Source organism: Staurois parvus, unplaced genomic scaffold, assembly GCF_062004578.1.
Source record: "Staurois parvus isolate SC_StPar_1 unplaced genomic scaffold, SC_StPar_1.0 ptg000081l, whole genome shotgun sequence".
In the NCBI taxonomy this organism is placed as follows: Eukaryota; Metazoa; Chordata; class Amphibia; order Anura; family Ranidae; genus Staurois; species Staurois parvus.
The window spans coordinates 3585768-3606692 of NW_028317877.1; the positions used below are offsets into that span (position 1 = coordinate 3585768).

At 39.2% G+C, this 20925-nt stretch overlaps 1 protein-coding gene and 1 long non-coding RNA gene across 4 annotated transcripts in view; one reads left to right on the forward strand and one right to left on the reverse strand.

Moving 5' to 3' along the window:
- Positions 1–13059, forward strand: part of LOC149468654 (uncharacterized) — a 37375-nt gene extending 24316 nt beyond the window's left edge. The window contains exon 2 of the long non-coding RNA XR_016311642.1: positions 12873–13059. This is a non-coding gene — a long non-coding RNA (uncharacterized LOC149468654). The remainder of the gene's footprint in view (positions 1–12872) is intronic.
- The window catches only part of TRIM67 (tripartite motif containing 67), a 124038-nt gene that overhangs the window by 86215 nt on the left and 16898 nt on the right, over positions 1–20925 (reverse strand). The gene's annotated exons all lie outside the window — the stretch shown is intronic.

Below are 20925 nucleotides of genomic sequence, written 5' to 3' on the forward strand. Positions count from 1 at the left end.
CCGACCTCCTCCACTCTTCCTACCACTCCATCCCCCACAGCTATCTCCTCCTGTACCACTATCCCCTCCCTCCTAGATTGTAAGCTCGAAAGAGCAGGGCCCTCGATCCCCTCATGTTTTGCATTGTATTGGTATTGTTCTGTCACATGTTCTGTCCCCCTTTGTAATGTACAGCGCTGAGCGAACTATTGGCGCTTTATAAATACTGTATAATAATAATAATAATAATAATGTGCATGGGCTATGACAACTGTGTCTCACCATCCACTCCCACCTACAGTGAGGAACAGAAGTATTTGAACACCCTGCGATTTTGCAAGTTCTCCCACTTAGAAATCATGGAGGGGTCTGAAATTCACATTGTAGGTGCATTCCCACTCAGAGACAGAATTTAAAAACAAATTCAGGAAATCACATTGTATGATTTTTAAAGAATTTATTTGTCTTGTCTTTATTTTATTTGTCTCAGAGTGGGAATGCACCTACAATGTGAAATTCAGACCCCTCCATGATTTCGGAAATTAAAAAATTAAAGAATTTGACATTCACTCAATACACTAAAACCTGACCATTTCACATACATTTTGTCCCTAGTGCTTTGTCCTGTGCCCTGCCTGCATTTTTACCATTCTTTCTGCCTGGAAACTGAGAAACATCCATGGCATCCAAAAAGCGTCCCTTTAGGTCAAAAGTGGTTTTAGACCAGCTAGAGAACAGCAATAGTAAATTAGAACCACTTGCAGAATTGAGTGATAATGATTTGTGGGGAAATTCGTCATCAGACACTGAAAACAATTTTGCGACTAAGCTCAGTGATGTGCGAACTTGGCGCTATATTTCAAATTTCAGTGTTTTTGGTTTGATTACATTATTGAATTCAATTTATTATTATTTTTTATGATTATTTATTATATTATAATTTATGATTTCGTGTTTCAAATTTTATCATACCCGGGATGTTTACTAGACTCTTGTTCGGACAGATTTCAGTAAGTTATTCCTAAGAATTACAGGCCTACAATAAAAAACAACATATTTCCATTGAAAACAATGTACCGCTTTGAGCACAGAAATACTGACATAATCAGACCGCTAGGGAGGTTAAGGAATACTTAGGCTGGGACACATGCATAGTTTTTTCTTTTGTTCAGCCAGCGAGGTAGATGTAGAAATCCCCGCATAAGGACATTGTATTTTGACAGTGGGGACTCTGCTGTCAGAATACAATGATCTGCACTGTAGCTAATTGGCATAGTGCAGATAAAAAAGTATCATGGACGATAATTGTTTCTGAGAAGAAGGATAATAAAGGTTGCCTTCATTTTTCTCAGGTCAGGTTTACTTTAAAAAGATTGTGTAACAGGTAAAGTGTTCACGTAATGACAACAAAAAAACAGACATCAACAATCTCTGCAGTATATTTTTCTTTCTTGGGCTATTTTGGGAAAGGATATTAGATGCAGATACTATAAATACCAATACAATTTACAACTGAAAAAGAGGATTCTTAGAAGGTGTCTTTCTTCAGTTCCATAATAGTAATATGCACACTGTGCTCTTGGAGGCACTGTTGAAACAGGAGCCTCTTCTTCCTGTGCCCAGCCATGATCAGCATTGTGCAGGACTAAGCTGTCAGTTTGACAGGTGGGTGGAGCCTGGGGAGGAGAGTGTGGCCCATGGAGTGAGTGGAAGAGGGATGAATGTTAGTTGGGGGAAAATAGATTGGCAAAAGCTAAGTAAGTGGCATGGTTGGAGAAGGGTTACTCCTTAAAGTGCTCCAATGTGAAGAAAACCTGGTTGGGAGAAGAATGCTCCCCCCCCCACCTGGGAGAGATTTAGTCTAAGTTGATTTGCCCTGGAGGAGACTATTCCAGCAATGCAGTTACATTTTTTAGCAAAGTTTCCTTTTTGCTACTGTACCCAACTAGACATTCCCTTGCTGGGCTAAGCAATGTTCGATATGTACTTAGCAATGGGTCAAGGTAAAGATACAGGAGCTGGACTGTGTGTGCAGTTTGTTTGGGCCTGGATGGTATCCTCCCTGTGTCTGTGATTCAAAACATGTGGATGCTGGAGCTCACACCCTTGTGTTCTGCATGCATAACTTGGGACCTAGAGTTCCTGTGTTGAAAGATTTTGGGGTGCTAGGATATGCCTAAATGTATGCTGCCAAAACTTGCCTTGGGGGTTGCAGCTTCTTTCGTGTGACTGTACCCGGGTTTTCAGTTCAGATTTTGAACCACCAAAGCAAATTCAATAATCCTTTAAAGCAGTGGTTCTCAACCTGTGGGTCGTGACCCCTTTGGGGGTCAAACGACCCTTTCACAGGGGTCGCCTAAGACCATCGGAAAACACATATTTCCGATGTGTAAAGAGCAGCTACTGTGTAGGAAACAGCTGCTGTGTTGAAAGCAGCTACTCTGTTAAAAGCAGCTACTATGTTGAAAGCAGCAGTATTGGAGGTAAAACAACACTTCATGAATTATAATTACTGGGTTAATAATTTTATGGTTGGGGGTCATCACAACATGAGGAACTGTATTAAAGGGTCGCGGCATTAGGAGGTTTAGAATCACTGCTTTAAAGGGTTAGTGATCACCTTTCATTTAAACTCAAATCATAGTTTTGTTTTCAACACATCACATACGCTGTGGACAGGCATATATATCCATGAGCATTGCAGCGACATAGTAAATTATTTTGAAAAAAATTATAAATATATATTATATTTTATATATTATATTTTTATATATTATATATTATATTTTGAGGATGTGATTTTGAGGATGTGACTTGAACCACCAAAGTGAATTCAATAATCCTTTAAAGGGTTACTGATCACCTTTCATTTAAACTCAGATCATAGTTTTGTTATCAACACATCACATACGCTGTGGCTAGGCATGTGTATCCATGAGCATTGCAGCAACATAGTAAATTATTTTGAAAAAAATTAGAAATATATATAATATTTTGAGGATGTGATTTGCTTGTCTGCACACAATCAATGCAGTGTACATGCATAAGCATTAGTATGTTCTGTATGTATGCAGCATTTTAAACCTAAATGCTTTGATGATTTATATAAAGCAATAATATTAATGAATGAATACACTGTATTGGTTGCAAAATTAGGTTAGTAAACTGTGCAATAACTCTACTACTTGTGAATTTATGGAAAATATGATTACTAGTTGTTCTGTATGCTACATATATAGTTGATATTAACTTTTGCAATCCTCCTTTCTGCATGCTAATGCTGTGCTATGCTTGTGCTGTCTCTGTTCACTATGTCCCTTTTATTGTCCATCCACTATAGTCTGTCCATCATTAAATGCCGTTTTCTTCCCCTACCACTTCTATTTAGGATATTGCCCAAATCAATCCCAAAATGTTTACAGATTTGTGTTAATTATCAGGCACAGAAACCTGTATTCAAATCCAAATTTGCAATTGCGAGTGTGACTAAGGAGGAGGTTGCTGAAATGATCAGAGCGAACAATGAAAGGGTAGAAGATTCTCTAATTAGTACATGTGTTCATGCAAACTGTGTTATTAAGCTGTGACCTTTAGTTTAGATATACAATGTGCACAGATAATTTACAGGTATGCAACAAAGATCACTTCTGCGTGAGACTTGATAATGGTTTTGTGGGTTTGATAATGTCACAAAGTGCAGGTGGCAAAGACATGAAAGCGATGTATCAGTTTTTTTTTAGGATCTCATTGTCTAATAACTAAAAAAAAGTACACACGCAATGATAAATATAAGGGACATTTATGTGTTTAAATTTTAACATAAAACTAAGTATACTTAATATACAGTATTAGGGGGACATTATACAGGGGACACACAAGGAATCGAGATTTGAGACATTATAAGGAAATGGATTAGTTAGAGAATACAGTATCTCACAGAAGTGAGTACACCTCTCACATTTTTGTAAATATTTTATTATTCTTTTCATGTGACAACACTGAAGAAATGACACTTTGCTACAATGTAAAAAGTGAGTGTACAGCTTGTATAACTATAAATTTGCTGTCCCCTCAAAATAACTCAACACACAGCCATTAATGTCTAAAGCGCTGGAAACAAAAGTGAGTACACCCCTAAGTGACAATGTCCAAATTGGCCATTTTCCCTCCCCAGTGTCATGTGACTCGTTAGTGTTACAAGATCTCAGGTGTGAATGGGGAGCAGGTATGTTAAATTTTGTGTTATTACTCTCACTCTCTCATACTGGTCACTGGATGTTCAACATGGCACCTCATGGCAAAGAACTCTCTGAGGATCTGAAAAAAATTATTGTTGCTCTACATAAAGATGGCCTCGGGTATAAGAAGATAGTCAAGACCCTGAAACTGAGCTGCAGTATGGTGGCCAAGACCATACAGCGGTTTAACAGGACAGGTTCCACTCAGAACAGTCCTCGCCATTGTCGACCAAAGCAGTTGAGTGCACGTGCTCAGCGTCATATCCAGAGGTTGTCTTTGGGAAATAGACATATGAGTGCTGCCAGCATTGCTGCAGAGGTTGAAGGGGTGGGGGGTTAGCCTGTCAGTGCTCAGACCATATGCCGCACACTGCATCAAATTGGTCTGTATGACTGTCATCCCAGAAGGAAGCCTCTTCTAAAGATGATGCACAAGATGATGCACAAGAACAATGCCTGCAAACAGTCTGCTAAAGACAAGCAATACTGGAACCATGTCCTAGGGTCTGATGAGACCAAGATAAACTAATTTGTTTAAGATGGTGTCAAGCGTGTGTGGCAGCAACTTGGTGAGAAGTACAAAGACAAGTGTGTCGTGCCTACAGTCAAGCATGGGGGTGGGAGTGTCATGGTCTGGGGCTGCATGAGTGCACTTGGGAGCTACAGTTCATTGAGGGAACCATGAATGCCAACATGTACTGTGACATACTGAAGCGGAGCATGATCCCCTCACTTCGGAGACTGGCCGCAGGGCAGTATTCCAACATGATAACGACCCCAAACACACCTCCAAGACGACCACTGCCTTGCTAAAGAAGCTGAGGGTAAAGGTGATGGACTGGCCAAGCATGTCTCCAGACCTAAACCCTATTGAGCATCTGTGGGGCAACCTCAAGTGAAAGGTGGAGGAGCGCAAGGTCTCTAACATCCACCAGCTCCGTGATGTCGTCATGGAGGAGTAGAAGAGGACTCCAGTGGCAAACTGTGAAGCTCTGGTGAACTCCATGCCCAAGTGGGTTAAGGCAGTGCTGGAAAATAATGGTGGCCACACAAAATATTGACACTTTGGACCCAATTTGGACATTTTTACTTGGGGTGTACTCACTTTTGTTGCCAGAGGTTTAGACATTAATGGCTGTGTGTTGAGTTATTTTGAGGGGACAGCAAATTTACACTGTTATACAAGCTGTACACTCACTACTTTACATTGTAGCAAAGTGTCATTTCTTCAGTGTTGTCACATGAAAAGATATAATAAAATATTTACAAAAATATGAGGGGTGTACTCACTTCTGTGAGATACTGTGTATCAGTCTAGGATGTAAGGTCTGTGTTGATAAGCTTACTGCAAGCTACTGTTGCAAGCCCAAAACATGTCAACAAAGACCCTTAAAGTGGTATCATTGTAAAAAATAAATCCTTGACGTATGTAGATTTAAAAAAGGAGAAAGATACAATCAGCTCTATAATTTTATAATATTTTAAAGGAGAGTTTGTCTTTAAATTCCACCCCTGGGATGATGTACAGAAAATAACAATGTTCAGCTCTTTTTTTCCAGTTGTTCATACTACTTAAATGAAAAAAAAAAAAAAAATCAGAGGAAACGTTAGAGATAACGAGATGTTTAATAAGGTTATACAATAGAGTCAAGTGGTCAAGTGGAGAAGAAATAGATCCATTACCAGATAGAAACCATTGTCAGGTCTAGTTTAGATATCACAGAATAATATTGAGAGTATGGGATTTAGAGTGGTATTAAACCCAAAACCAAAAGTGTAATATGAGGGGTGTTCAAGTCAAACCAGGATTTTTGAGTTTATATAAAAAAACAACAAATTTCAAGGAGTGGAAATTGCATTTATTTTCTACATACTCCCCTGCTACATTTATTCACTTATCCCAGCCTTTAACTAATGCCTGGAAAGCTTTGTCAGTACGTCTGAACTATCCTAGAAAATTCGTGAATGATTGTGTTCACTGCTCCCACAGAAAGATTAGTCTCTTGTGCAATTTCACAACAGGTTAAGAGTCGATTATCCAGGATCAGACGTTCCATGCACTGAATGTTCACAAGGAATGACTGCTGTGAGTTGGGAACCAGCATGGCTGGAATCGTCACTGATGGATGGACGGCCATCTTTGAAACATTTACACCATTCAAATGTCTTACTGTGGCTGAGCATCTCATCACCATGCTGTGTTTGAGGTCTTCTGTAGATATCCATGGGTTTTAAGACTTTGTTAATAAGAAACTTCAGAACCATATGCTGTTCCATGTATGCACTAACACTGTTGTCTGCCATCTTGATTAACGGTCTCTAGACTGGCATGTGACATGTGTATCAGTAATAGGACACACTTGCCACTTACCACTACGTGTAGTACCACCATGCTAGTATCCCTTTATATACCTGTAAAATTAAAAGTCCCGGTTTGACTTGAATGTCCCTCCTATTTTGCAGCTTTCCACTCATTAAATGTGGTGGCTCCATTCGTTTTTTTTCTAGGCCCCCACCCCCAGTTTTTACCTGATGATCTGGCCAGTAACACACCTCCAGTATTAGGGCACCTACACTCTGAATAAGGGAGAATAGGGGGCACCTTTGGGCAGCCACATTTTCAGTCTGGGGGAATGGTATTGCCAGATGTACTACCAGAGTAAAATGCACCAACAAATTTAAGCCAAACTCTAGCTAATATTTTGTAATCAGTTACAGCAACAATATTTTTCCTTTTGGGATAAAGGTTTTATATAAATAAATAAAAGCTGACCGGTGTAAGCACTCCTGTCAGTGTTAAATGGTTTGTAATGTCCCTCTAACTGCTACTACCTGCAGAACAGCCTTTCTGGTGAAAAACAACAAATTTACTGACTGGATCACCAGGTGAAAATCAAGGAAATGATGGACGAAAATGGCAACTATGTCTTCCTGCAGTGCAAGTTATATGATCTTGATTTGATTTGCTGCTGTATATATACCTCCCCACCCCACAATTCAGATGTGCTTCACCAGCTTGTTTATTTTGTGGAAGTGTCTCCCCTAGTACCAATTCTAGTCATTGATTTGGGGCGGGACAGGTTTCCAGCTCCTAGATCTCTCTCTGTTGAAGGTCTTCCCTCTTTGGGGAGGCTCTGCAGGGAATTAGGGCTAAAGGATACGGGGAGAGTTTCACCCTGATGAATGTGCTTATACATGGTATTCTAAATCTCATAACTCTTTGTCCAAAATTGATTTGGTTTGTGTTCTAGAGAGTTCACCCCAACCCTTGTAGGGGTTAATATAAAACCCAGAGGAATATCTGACCATTTCCCTCTGTTAGTTTTTTTAATATCTGGGTGCCTGGACTAATATTCAATGGAGATGGAATCCTTTCTGGCTGGATTTGTTCCCCAAAGAAGTTCTCCTGCCTTCCTCTATTGAGATTTTTCTTTCTCTTAACGTGGGTTCAACTTCCCCATAGGTGGTATGGCATGTCCTCAAGGCTTTCCTCCGAGGTCTGTTAATCCAACAAGTCAGTGCCAAGGTGGAGACCTCTGCGGCGGAAGGCAACTATATTTTGAACTCTACCCTGGATAATAGACTTGAATGGCTGTTTTTTCAGAGAAGGTTAAAGGAGCTGTTGGAAGACAGGGCCAGGAATAAACAGTTTTTCTGAAAGAGGCTGACAAGGGCTGAGGGGGAGGCAACTGGTAGGTTATTGGCCCAAATTGTCCAACCCCAATCTAAACCTACTTATGTTTTGGCTATGAAGAATTGCGAGGGAGAGATTTGTACCCAGGCGAGTTCTATTGTGTCCATTTTTCAGTCTTTTTATCAATAAAATAAGGCTGATTATACTGCGGCTAAACTGACTTCATTCTCCTGCTCTGTCTTGGGCAGATCAGAAAACTCTTGATGCTCCACTTGGAATATGAATTGGAAATTGCTGTAGCCAATTTCCTTCATTCTAAAGCTCTGGGGGTCAATGCTAAGAAATACAGTGAAGTGTTGCACCCGGCCCATCTTAAAGGATAAGTCCCCCTTTCGTAATATGTTACATGTTACACCCATATTCAGGGTGTAACATGTAACATGTTACAATCAGACCAGCCCCCGTTCCCACCCCGGATCCCTGCTTTGACAGCTAGTGGGGGATCTTCTCCCCCCTCGCTAGCTGGCAAATGTTTAAAAACAAGCCGTGTGGGGCTCTGCCCACACAACCAAGTCGCTCATTCACAGTCTTCCGTGAATGAGAGACTGCAAGTCCCAACAGCCTTAGCGGTTGCCAGCTTGCAGTCCTCAATGAACTACTACGCATGGCGCTGTGAAGTTCATTCATTCTTTCTGTCAGTATATCTGCTTGCTCAAACATCCCATATGAGCAAGCAGATATACTGATAGATCTGCAGGAGAACTGCATGACACCAGCGATCTGCTGATTACAGGCTGGTTTACAGGCTCCAGCAAACAAAAATAATAAATACATATTTTTACCTACAAAAAAAATGCGTTTATTATTTTTTTCTAAAAGGTGAATTTATCCTTTAATACATTTAATGAGTATTTTTCTGTGGGTCGGCTCCCACATTCTATGGGTGAGGCCACTATAGTAGTTATACCTAAGAAAGACAAAGACCCTTTGTAAACTGAGCCTTTTAGGCCTATTTCTTTATTATCTATGGATGTTAAAATACTCTCCAAGGTACTTGCAAACAGGCTGAATAAAGTCATCATACATATTATTCACCCTGATTAGGCTGGTTTTATGCCCAACATGTCAACAGCTGTCAACATCAGGCAGGCCTATTTAAATATGCCAGTGCTGGTTTCGGACCATACAAATCATGCCTTTATGGCATTAGACGCCATTAACGCCCTCAATAGTGTTGAGTGGCCATATTTGTGGGCCATTCTCAAAAAAATTGGTTTTGCTCCCACCTTTTGACAGTGGGTCTACCTGTTGTATATTGCTCCTAGGACTTCATTTAAGGTTAATGGCATCCAGTCTCCCCCTTTTAGACTCTTTTGTGAAACTAGACAGGGATGCCCATCGTCCCCCCTGCTTTTTGCCATTGCCATAGAGCACCTGACGTGCCTTTTGCAGACTTCCTCAGAAGTTACTGGCTTGGTTAGAGGTGGTCTCAAAGAAAAGATTGTGCTGTACGCAGATGATGTCCTTCTGTTTTTACCTAATATTTAGTCAGCACTAATGAAGCATGTTGATCATTTTGAAAAATTTCAGGGCTTGGTATAACTTGGGAGAAATCTGTTATTGCCACTAGACCCCCTGATAGTCTCTTTACCATATACATTGTCTCATCTTAAGATTGAGTTATTCATGTACTTGGGTATACCAATGTCTGCTGCCTTCCAGGCATTAATTCCAAATAATAATGTCCCACTTTTGTCTAGATTTCAAATCCAAAGTAAAACCTGGAGTAACTACCCTTTTCTGTAGTGGATCTATTACTTACTCAAGATGATATGGATGCCTCAGCTCCTGTATTTTTTATATAATTCCCCCGTCTGGATATCCCTGCAGATTTATATTAAGATCAATACCATATTTAAGTACTTAATTTGGCGACAAAAGGCCCCTCGTATAAATTATGAGATATGACAATAACCTAGGGATGCTGGAGGATTAACAGTAGCTACCCCGAGGATATAATTTCTTGCTGGTCATCTACAACATTTTGCAGGATGGGATTCCAAGTTGCCTCCTAATTCTTCTATTGTTTATTTTCCTATGTGTTTGGGGGTCGGCCACCACCCTGTGTCCTGGATGGGGCATTGGGGGGTGTTTCACTTACCACTATGCTCACTCAGGTGCTAATGTGTAAAATATGGGATGATGCCAAGAAAACAATAGTGATCTCCAATCCTACTAGATACACTCCAATTTGGGGGAAATTATGAGCTTCCTGAGATCTCTATCTTCCAGGGCATTCAGAGATGGGGGAGAGCATGGGTTCCTACCTTAGCACAATTATATGATAATGGTTTCTTAAAACATATGAGCAGCTGAGGACAGAGTTTTCCTTATATTCAAGATAGTTTGATCAGTTTCTTCAATTGCACCATGCACTATGAGTCCAATTTTCCTCAGTTGCAGTGTCTTATTCTCTCACTCATGCTCTGGATAGAACAAGTATAGTACAAGCAACATCAACCAAGAGACTTATTTTTAATACGTTTATTGTCCTACTATATACATTTCTATTGAGGTTTCCTATTTGGTCCACCGCAGGGTGGCAACAGGATATTGGCCTTATCTTGGAGGAGGTTAGGGAGGAGATCCTTCTGTCCCTCCCTGTTATTTCTCTTTCCTCATGGCATAGAATAACTCAGAATTTTATTCTTCATAGGGTGTATAAAATTCCTGAATTTCTTTATGCCATAGGTTTCAGATCTGACCCATCCTGTGCCACGTGTGGCAAAATTGGTAGTCTTGTCCGTCTTCTGTAGTGGTGCCCTTAACTCCAGAGATATTGAGCGGAGGTGGCTAGTACACTTAGTGGAATTTTAGACGTGAATATTCCTGTTTAACCAATTACATCTCTACTGGGCTACGTAACTCTTTTTACACACCTCCTATGGTGAATACTATCTTGAGTGGTCTTTTTGTGGCCTGTAGACCAATTGCCCTTAAATGGACCTCTCCACACCCTCCTACTTTCTGATTTGATTTTTGATACTAACAGGCTTACTTCTTTCGAAAAACATACATATATTTGAGAAATTCAAAATGCTAATGAAATGCTATGTTGCTCAGGTATGCTGAAGTTATTGTATAGCTGTAACTTTTCATCAATTTATTAGTATGCTCTTGGTGTTATTATGTCTGCTCTTTTTTTTCCTTCTCTTTTTTTTCTTTTTCTTGTGTGGTGTGTTTTGTATGTTTTCTTTTTGTAAGAGTGGAAATTTATCTAAATAAAATCTGATATAGACAATAAAGGAAAGAAAGACGAAAATGCTCTTAATTGGTTTACTTTCAATGGCAATGTTTATACATTTGTAAATTAACAACAAAAAGGAGGATGTTAATGTACTATACTGTAGATGCACAAGTTCCTATTGCATAGAAACTTAAAGCATTTTATTCTTCATCAGGTATACCACTGACACTATACTTGGCCAAAAATGTTTATTCCAGTGGATGTTCATTGGTTCTTATTTGGTAGAATGTAATTGACACCTAGAAGTTGATTTACTAAAAGCAATAAAGACTGTTCACATTGCAAGAGAAGTTGCACTTTGCAGGGGAATTTGTCCCAAATGTATCTTTAGTGGAGAATATATCTTTATTTAAGAAAGAGTTATATATTTGGACTACAATTAGTGGACTTTTTTTTTTATGGCACAATATTGACACTTTATTTGGTGGTAGTTTTGGTTTTGTTTTTTTTTGTTTTTTTTTATTTTGTATGTTTATTTATATTTATATATATAGTAGCTATATAATTTTTAATTTAAGTGTATTTGAGGGTTGAGAGCACTATCTGTGGTATTTCCATTCACTTTACATATTGTCCCAAAGTTTAATAAATGAGGTGAAGCTCTACTGACTTCCACCATTCCATCATGTTCAAGCAAAAATCCTTTTTTTTTAATTCCATGCATATTATTGGGTATTCTTTGCAAAGTGAATTTTCACCTCATTCACTAAGTTCTAGGGAAAACTCCCATGCAAAGTTCAACAAAGTTTACAGCTTATTTGCTTTTAGGTTTGACCATAGTGAAGTGTTATTTGTTTCACTAAGAGTTTTATTTTATTTCTTAAATTTCAAGAAGGTATACAAAAGTGTAAACTTTAACATTGTACGGCCTCATGTACACTGTTGCTTCTATATGTGAGTTTAGGATCTTTTGGCATTTTTGCCAAAGCCCCTGAACTCAACTCAGTAAAAGCCTATGTGTCTATGTACACATAGGCTTTTACCAGAGTTTAGGAGCAGCAGAGTTTAGGGGCAGTTAAAAGAACGCAGAAGAAACGAGAGGAACGTTTTTCCCAAAAAACCTTAAAAGCTTCAAAAACATGTGTAAACAAGGCGAAACACATCTAAACACTAACCACGTTTAGCGCTTGTGCATTTATCCATGTCAATAGGAAATAATCTGGCCAATCAAATGAATAAACGTCCAAGCGCTAAACTCGGCTAAACACATTTAGCGTTTTTTGACTGCCAAGAGAGCTTAACGTCTAGGGGAGTTCATGTGTACATGAGGCCTCATAGTACAGAAAAATAATATTAGGATTATACAGCAGTATTACCTAGTGGAGTGTTTTGATTGGATAAAAGATAGCGACTATTACAGGTTAACTAAAATTTGGGATGGTAAAATAAGGATACACGTTTTCATTTTATATTCAGATGCAGACATGCATGGAGCATAAGGTTCCAAAATCTCACAACAATTCAGGATTGTTTTAACATGAGTTTTAAAAAAAGCTTTAATAAAGAAGGAGTTTTAATAGTAAGAGAGTGCCGGCTGAATATTGAATTACCATAATTCATAATGCATTTGGCTTAGCATAATGTATCCTTAAAGTGCTCACTGACTAGGTTTTAATGCCATGTCTAAAGTTCACATATCAAGCCTTCTTTTAATTTAAATGCAATAATAGTATATTGATTTACCCCTCTGCTGTAATACTACATTCTTACGCAGGTTTTCCTAAGGAGAAAGAACAAGCAGTAAATGAGCTCATTGAATGTGGATCGCGGAGCATCATGTGACTTCTAAGAAGTGGCCATTAATTTATGTCTTCTATCTGACATTGAAATCGGTATTCGAACAACTTCTTCACAAAGTACCAGAGTAAATAAATGTGACATCATGGCTCATGCCTGTAGGAGGCTTTTGTGTTGCAATTTTTCCAAGTTTCAAATAATATGTTACACTATAAGGCCAGCTAGGGTATAAACCCAAGGTGTGCTGGGGCAACCAATAAAATGGCCTAGCGGTCATCCATTTATCTTTACCAATCACCTACTCGCATATCCCATTCTCATCCCATTTATCCTACATCTAGCTTTATACTGTCTGGACCACAAGTCATAAGATTTCTACAGACTTGTACAAACGCTCAGTCAAGTGGAGTCTGAAGGAGCAAGCGCTCAGAATGGGAACATAACATTTCTGAATCTTGGAACTGGAAATAGAAATGTTTGCTGGAGATTTGTCTTAATAAATAATATTTCACAATATAAGGCCAGCTATGGTATAAACCCAAGGTGTGCTGGGTTTAACCAATAAGATGGTCTAACGGTCATTCATTTATCTTTACCAATCACCTACTCACATATCCCATCCTCCCCCATTTATACTACATCTAGCTTTATACTGTCTGGACCACAAGTCATAAGATTTCTACAGACTTGTACAAACGCTCAGTCAAGTGGAGTCTGAATGAGCAAGCACTCAGATTGGGAACATAACATTTCTGAATCTTGGAACTGGAAATAGAAATGTCTGCTGGAGATTTGTCTTAATAAAAATGCTATAGGGTAGAAGGGACAGACAGTTCAAAGATTTAGAAGTGCTCCCTTCCACGACAAGTCAAGTACCTGTGTAGCAATAATGGAGGCATTCAAAGCAATAAGACTAACACACAGGGGCGGACTGACAACTCATGGGGCCCCTGGGCAATAGGGGATCATGGGGCCCCTGTGTCCTTGCCCAAACTCAAAAAAGGCTATGAAAAAGGTACCAGGGGCATCTCATGGGGCCCTTTACTGACCACGGGCCCTCGCGCAGTGCCGAGTTTCCAAATGGTCAGTCCGCCCCTGCTAACACATTAGATTAGGAGGTACACAAATATTTTGTACAATTGAAAAAACATTTTTTTTAAAACATTTATACAGCAACATTTTTTCATTTTTCCCATATTAGCTTTTTGTTTTAAAAGTGGAGGACAAGTCAAAACACTTTCTAGTTTAGGGCAGAGTAAGGAAGGTTAAGAACTCTCTTGCTAACCTGCTTGCTGATCACTGTCACTAGGATACAACGTGAAGGGAAATTTCAAATTTGCCACCAGAACAGTAGAAAAGGGGAATCTACCAAGGATAACACCTGTCAAAAGTGAGAATGTTTTTCATTTTAAGTCCCTGGGACAGGAAATGAATGGAAAAGAGAGAGAAAGACAGAGAGAGAGAGTGTGAGATACTTGTTGGAAGGGGCAGATGACTTTGGTATTTTTTACTGGTTTTATTGTAGCAGAGTGTACTTCTACCTGTCATGCCTATAGGCAGACATGAGGTTCCCACAGTCTCCTACAGTCCTAAACAAGCACAGGAGATATACAGTCAGGTCCATAAATATTGGGACATCTACACAATTCTAACATTTTTGGCTCTATACACCACCACAATGTATTTGAAATGAAACTAACAAGATGTGCTTTAACTGCAGACTGTCAGCTTTAATTTGAGGGTATTTACATGCAAATCAGGTGAACGGTGTAGGAATTACAACAGTTTGCATATGTGCCTTTCACTTGTTAAGGGACCAAAAGTAATGGGACAATTGGCTTCTCAGCTGTTCCATGGTCATTTGTTTGTTATTCCCTCATTATCCCAATTACAATGAGCAGATAAAAGGTCCAGAGTTCATTTCAAGTGTGCTATTTGCATTTGGAATCTGTTGCTGTCAACTCTCAAGATAAGATCCAAAGAGCTGTCACTATCAGTGAAGCAAGCCATCATTAGGCTGAAAAAACAAAACAAACCCATCAGAGAGATAGCAAAAACATCGGCGTGGCCAAAACAACTGTTTGGAACATTCTTAAAAAGAAGGAACGCACCGGTGAGCACAGCAACACCAAAAGACCCGGAAGACCACGGAAAACAACTGTGGTGGATGACCAAAGAATTCTTTCCCTGGTGAAGAAAACACCCTTCACAACAGTTGGCCAGATCAAGAACACTCTCCAGGAGGTAGGTGTATGTGTGTCAAAGTCAACAATCAAGAGAAGACTTCACCAGAGTGAATACGGAGGGTTCACCACAAGATGTAATCCATTGGTGAGCCTCAAAAACAGGAAGGCCAGATTAGAGTTTGCCAAACGACATCTAAAAAAGCCTTCACAGTTCTGGAACAACATCCTATGGACAGATGAGACCAAGATCAACTTGTACCAGAGTGATGGGAAGAGAAGAGTATGGAGAAGGAAAGGAACTGCTCATGATCCTAAGCATACCACCTCATCAGTGAAGCATGGTGGTGGTAGTGTCATGGCGTTTCTTGATCATAAAGGGTTTTTCCCGTGTAAATCTTGCTATGCCTGTAAGGCCACTAGGGGTCTTAATCGTAGATTGAGTTCATTCACAGCTACTAGCAATGGAAGGGCCTTTCAGATCGAAGACTTTATATCTTGTAAAACAGAGGGGGTTGTGTACGTCCTTCAATGCGGTTGTGGTCTGCAATATGTAGGACGGACAAAAAGGCCCCTGTGGGTTCGGCTGAGAGAACATGTTCAAAATATAAAAAAGGGTTTTCCAAAACATAGTTTATCCAATCATTTCCGGCTTTGCCATAACCAAGATCCCTCTAGTCTTAGATTTTGGGGAGTTGCAAAATTCAAAAAACATTGGAGAGGGACCCATAAAGTGAGGTCTTTGAGTCAGGTAGAATCTAGATATATTTTTTTGATGGACACGTTTGCCCCTATGGGACTTAATATTGAGTTCGATTTGAATTGCTTTATTAGTGATCGGTAATTTACTTTTATATATTTTATATTTTTTATGCTGGTTTATGTCTGTTATTATGCATTAGGAGTGAGAGTCCATGCATGATCATAGGGGAGCTATATATGTTATATATATTTTTGTTCTTATTTTCTATTCTTTGGATTCACCTTTTTTAAGGTATTTTTAGTAATATATTTTTTATGTATTTTATTAGTTTTTTATATATATAAATATTTTCTTTATATATATATTTTTACACACATTGTTTAATGTGTAGTGTATTTTGGCATGTCATGTATTGATGGACATGCGTTCAGATCGTATCTTATTTTTATCCCTTTTTTAATAAAGCATGTGGTTTCCACATCTGGTTTTAATGTTTGTGTCCCAGTATTAACATACCTTACAGAGTAATTGGCTTTTTTTCCCAAATTACTATATCTTTGGTCCTATTGTGATTATTAGACACAATGGGAAAGTATCTGTGTACATTGGACTACAGTAATATGGCCGCGATGGAACCGCCCCTTGTCCTTGATTGGTGCGGTCCTCGGTCTTTATAAGGAAGTACTGTCGGCCAATCACGCTGTCCTGACGAAGTCACGAGTTACGTGACGCAACGCGTCGACGTTTATAGCGTGGTGACGTATTTCCGGCGTGGCGCCATTTTGGAACACCTTCTGATCATGCTGTACACCCAATCCATGGGGAAAGATACTGCCGTTATGTAAGTGTATGTTTCTCCTGTTTTTCTTGGCTTACTGTGATTGTCTGGCCATTAAAATCAGTAATACACTATGAGGATTGTGTTTCTCTCCTCATTTCTGAGCATACGAGCTTTCTGACATCTGAGGAGGGCACACTCTGTATGTCCGCTGGTCCGGCTGGAGGTTATTCTTATTCATGTGATGTCCGCCCATGCCATTTCTCTTTGAGGAGCTACTGGTTGGAAAGGACCCAGAGGTGATCTGCAATATGCTTTGTGGCCCTGTGGGGTCATAGAGTGGAGGTGAGAGGCCATTGCAGCCAGACTGCCTTGGATCACGTTTGGAGTGTGCTGTGATTCACCTGCACGTTTTAAAGATATGAACTATGGACACTGCATTTTGCACTAAGCCACTATTATCTACCTGTTAAGGGTTTTTTGCCTGTTCCCATATCCCCCGGTGGATGTGGGTTATTTGCTATCATATTTAGTTTATTATATGTGTTTTCTGTTAGCGCTGCATCATTTTTATATATTAGTTCTCATTGTCCTTTTTTTTGGTATAGGATAGATGCTGGCGGCTTCTTTTAGCTGAATATTGTATCCACCATAAAAGCGCAGGAGGATTTATATTTACTTGTTTGTGTCTCTTACCATCCTACTTTCTGCTGCAGATTATGGATATCTTTGGATTTATTGATAGTAGACCCATTAATATTGAAGAGGTTTTCTCCAAATCCCCTGATGATCTTAATAATAACCTAGACACTCAGTTTAGGAGACTAGGTCATCTTATGGAGAAAAAAGTCACCACCTGGTGGGATATGATTACACATGAGAGATACCTCAAGGACAAACTAGTCCCTAGACGTCTTAGGTGGGATGTCCCCATTAGTGATGGGTTGCTAGATGCTGAAGATAAGGATGAGTGGTTTAATTTCTTCCAAGAAAGAGGGTTAGAATTGGTCAAGTTCCTCATTAAGAGGAAACAGAAGAAAATGAAACATTTAGATACATTAATTTCTGATATTAAATGTGAATTAGACCCCCTCAAAGATAATCCGGAGGTTATTAACCTTACGAATAGATTATATAAGGACTTGGAAAGAGTAGACCAAGAGGTCAAATGCAGGAAAATTAAGAAATATCATAGAGACCTGAATGACTTTCAGAAAGATCAGGTCTTTAAGTGGCAAAATACCTTGGCTGAGACCGAAGTAGCGTCGATTAGTACTACACCTGTTAAAGAAATTAGATTCACTACGAATCAGGGATCTCAAGATAATGGTCCAAAGAATCCCCATTACTATCCGCCTAATCGACCTAAGAATTACACCCCTCAAAAAGGGTGGCAACCACAGAATGGTGGGACATATAAGAAAAAACCTTTCAAAAAGGGGAAACAATGGAAAAATAATAATTTTACACAGGGAAATGATTACCAGCCACCCTATCGGGAATTCCCCAGACATGATTATAATATACCCCCTAGACATAATTACCATCCCTATGAAGCTCCATCCCGATCATATCATGGACCCCCATATGGTAGAAGCCCTGGACCTACACATGGAAGAAATTCCGGCTCACATTATGGTCGAGGGAACTACCAGCATCCCTATACCAGTAGCCCAATACCTACGTACAATCAATACGAACCATTAAGAACTCAATATATGGAATCTTCAAAACCTCAACAGAATGAAGGTTTTTTAGAGAGGGGCAGAGCCAATCTCAGCCCGGTTCGGAGAAGTTTCGACAGAGGAGGGGATGTAGAGGGGGCTGGAAGGCCAAAAAGAAAAAGAGAGTTGTAGGCGAAGGGGTTTTCAACCTTAGCCCAGTTACACTCACTACGGAAGAATTGCTATTGTTAGATAAAGGTCTGAAGTATGCTCCCCCGAGAGCCGCCAATATCTTTAATGTTTATGTAGATACCCTTAAATATGTTAGAAAACTCAATATTAAGAAACACTTTGTTGGCTTGCCGGGAGCCAGTAATGTTATATCCAGGGCAAGTAGTGATGCCTTTATCCATACTGGATTAAGGAACAAATCTCTATTTAATCCCAAAATGACCAACAATAACCAAATAGAGGTTTTTAAAAAAATGGTTAATAATGATATGAAAAATCTGAATCTTGGGAAAGTAGGGCAAAATAAAGCACTGTATATCGGACAGCAGAGGTTGTCCAAGAGGGATAATATAGTCATTAGACCCGCCGATAAAGGGGGGAGCATAGTGATACTCTCTAAAGAATACTATGAGAACGAATTGGAATCCCAATTAAGGGATGCCACTACATACCTCCCCTTATCAAAAGACCCCACTCATCAATTTAAAAAGGATCTTGTCGCATTGGTCAAGAAAGGAAAGGATAATAAGATACTAAATAAAAAAGAAGCCCTTTATCTGGTTCCAGATGTATGCAGATTACCAGTTATCTATACTTTACCAAAAGTGCATAAAGATCCTTTGCATCCACCTGGGCGACCCATTGTTAATGGGATACAATCTGTTATGTCTAGGATGGGTCAATATGTTGACACATTTCTTCAACCCCTTGTGATTAAAACTAAGGCCTATCTGAGGGACACCAAGCACCTCATACAACTTCTAGATGGTATTAGTAGCAACGATGGTATGTTGCTTGCGAGTGCAGATGTGTCTGCTCTATATACCATCATTGACCATGAGGATGCAATGGACTCAGTGGGATGGGGTATCGGTACATATGGGGACCTTCAGTGGTCGCAGAGGAAATTTGTCTTGGAAAGTTTAGAGTACTGCCTCTCCCACAATTATTTTTGGTATAGTAAGCAATTCTATAAACAAATGAAAGGAGTGGCTATGGGGGCAAGGTTTGCCCCCAGTGTGGCCAATCTGTTTATGGCCCACTGGGAGGAAGAGGCTGTATACCGTGATCCCCCTAGACAACTACTCCTGTATAAAAGATATATTGACGATATTGTCATTATTTGGGATGGAGTGGAATCTGATCTATTGAAGTTCTTGAATCAGTTGAATAGTAATGACAAAAACATTAAGCTTTCATGGGAAGTAAGCGGTACATCTATCAACTTTCTGGATTTGTGCATTTCTACTAAAGATAATATCCTGCATACTAAAACTTTTTTCAAAAAAGTCGATCGGAATGGATATATTCCACTAGATAGTTGCCATTTCCCTCCGTGGCTGATGAATATTCCGAAGGGACAATTGGTAAGACTTAGAAGGAACTGCACAGATATTAAGGATTACTATGAGCAAGGAACTATTATGGAAGAAAGATTCTGCAGTAAAGGTTATCCTAGAGTTATTGTTAAAAATAAGATTGCTGAAGTGGGAAAGATGGAGAGAAGCAATTTTCTTTTGGATAAACCCAAAATAAAAGGTTCTGAGGATTATATGGCAATTATTTTGGACTTTAACAGCAATTATAAACAAATAGAAAAAGTATTTAAGCGACATTGGCCGATTTTAATGACAGATCCTGTTCTTTCAAAATTATTACCTCCGATACCGAAATTCACATATAGGAAGGCTCCTTCTCTTAGGTCTAAACTAGTCCGTAACGTACTAGACCCCCCCACTAAGAGTCCTAAAGTTACGTTTCTTGATCATAAAGGGTTTTTCCCGTGTAAATCTTGCTATGCCTGTAAGGCCACTAGGGGTCTTAATCGTAGATTGAGTTCATTCACAGCTACTAGCAATGGAAGGGCCTTTCAGATCGAAGACTTTATATCTTGTAAAACAGAGGGGGTTGTGTACGTCCTTCAATGCGGTTGTGGTCTGCAATATGTAGGACGGACAAAAAGGCCCCTGTGGGTTCGGCTGAGAGAACATGTTCAAAATATAAAAAAGGGTTTTCCAAAACATAGTTTATCCAATCATTTCCGGCTTTGCCATAACCAAGATCCCTCTAGTCTTAGATTTTGGGGAGTTGCAAAATTCAAAAAACATTGGAGAGGGACCCATAAAGTGAGGTCTTTGAGTCAGGTAGAATCTAGATATATTTTTTTGATGGACACGTTTGCCCCTATGGGACTTAATATTGAGTTCGATTTGAATTGCTTTATTAGTGATCGGTAATTTACTTTTATATATTTTATATTTTTTATGCTGGTTTATGTCTGTTATTATGCATTAGGAGTGAGAGTCCATGCATGATCATAGGGGAGCTATATATGTTATATATATTTTTGTTCTTATTTTCTATTCTTTGGATTCACCTTTTTTAAGGTATTTTTAGTAATATATTTTTTATGTATTTTATTAGTTTTTTATATATATAAATATTTTCTTTATATATATATTTTTACACAC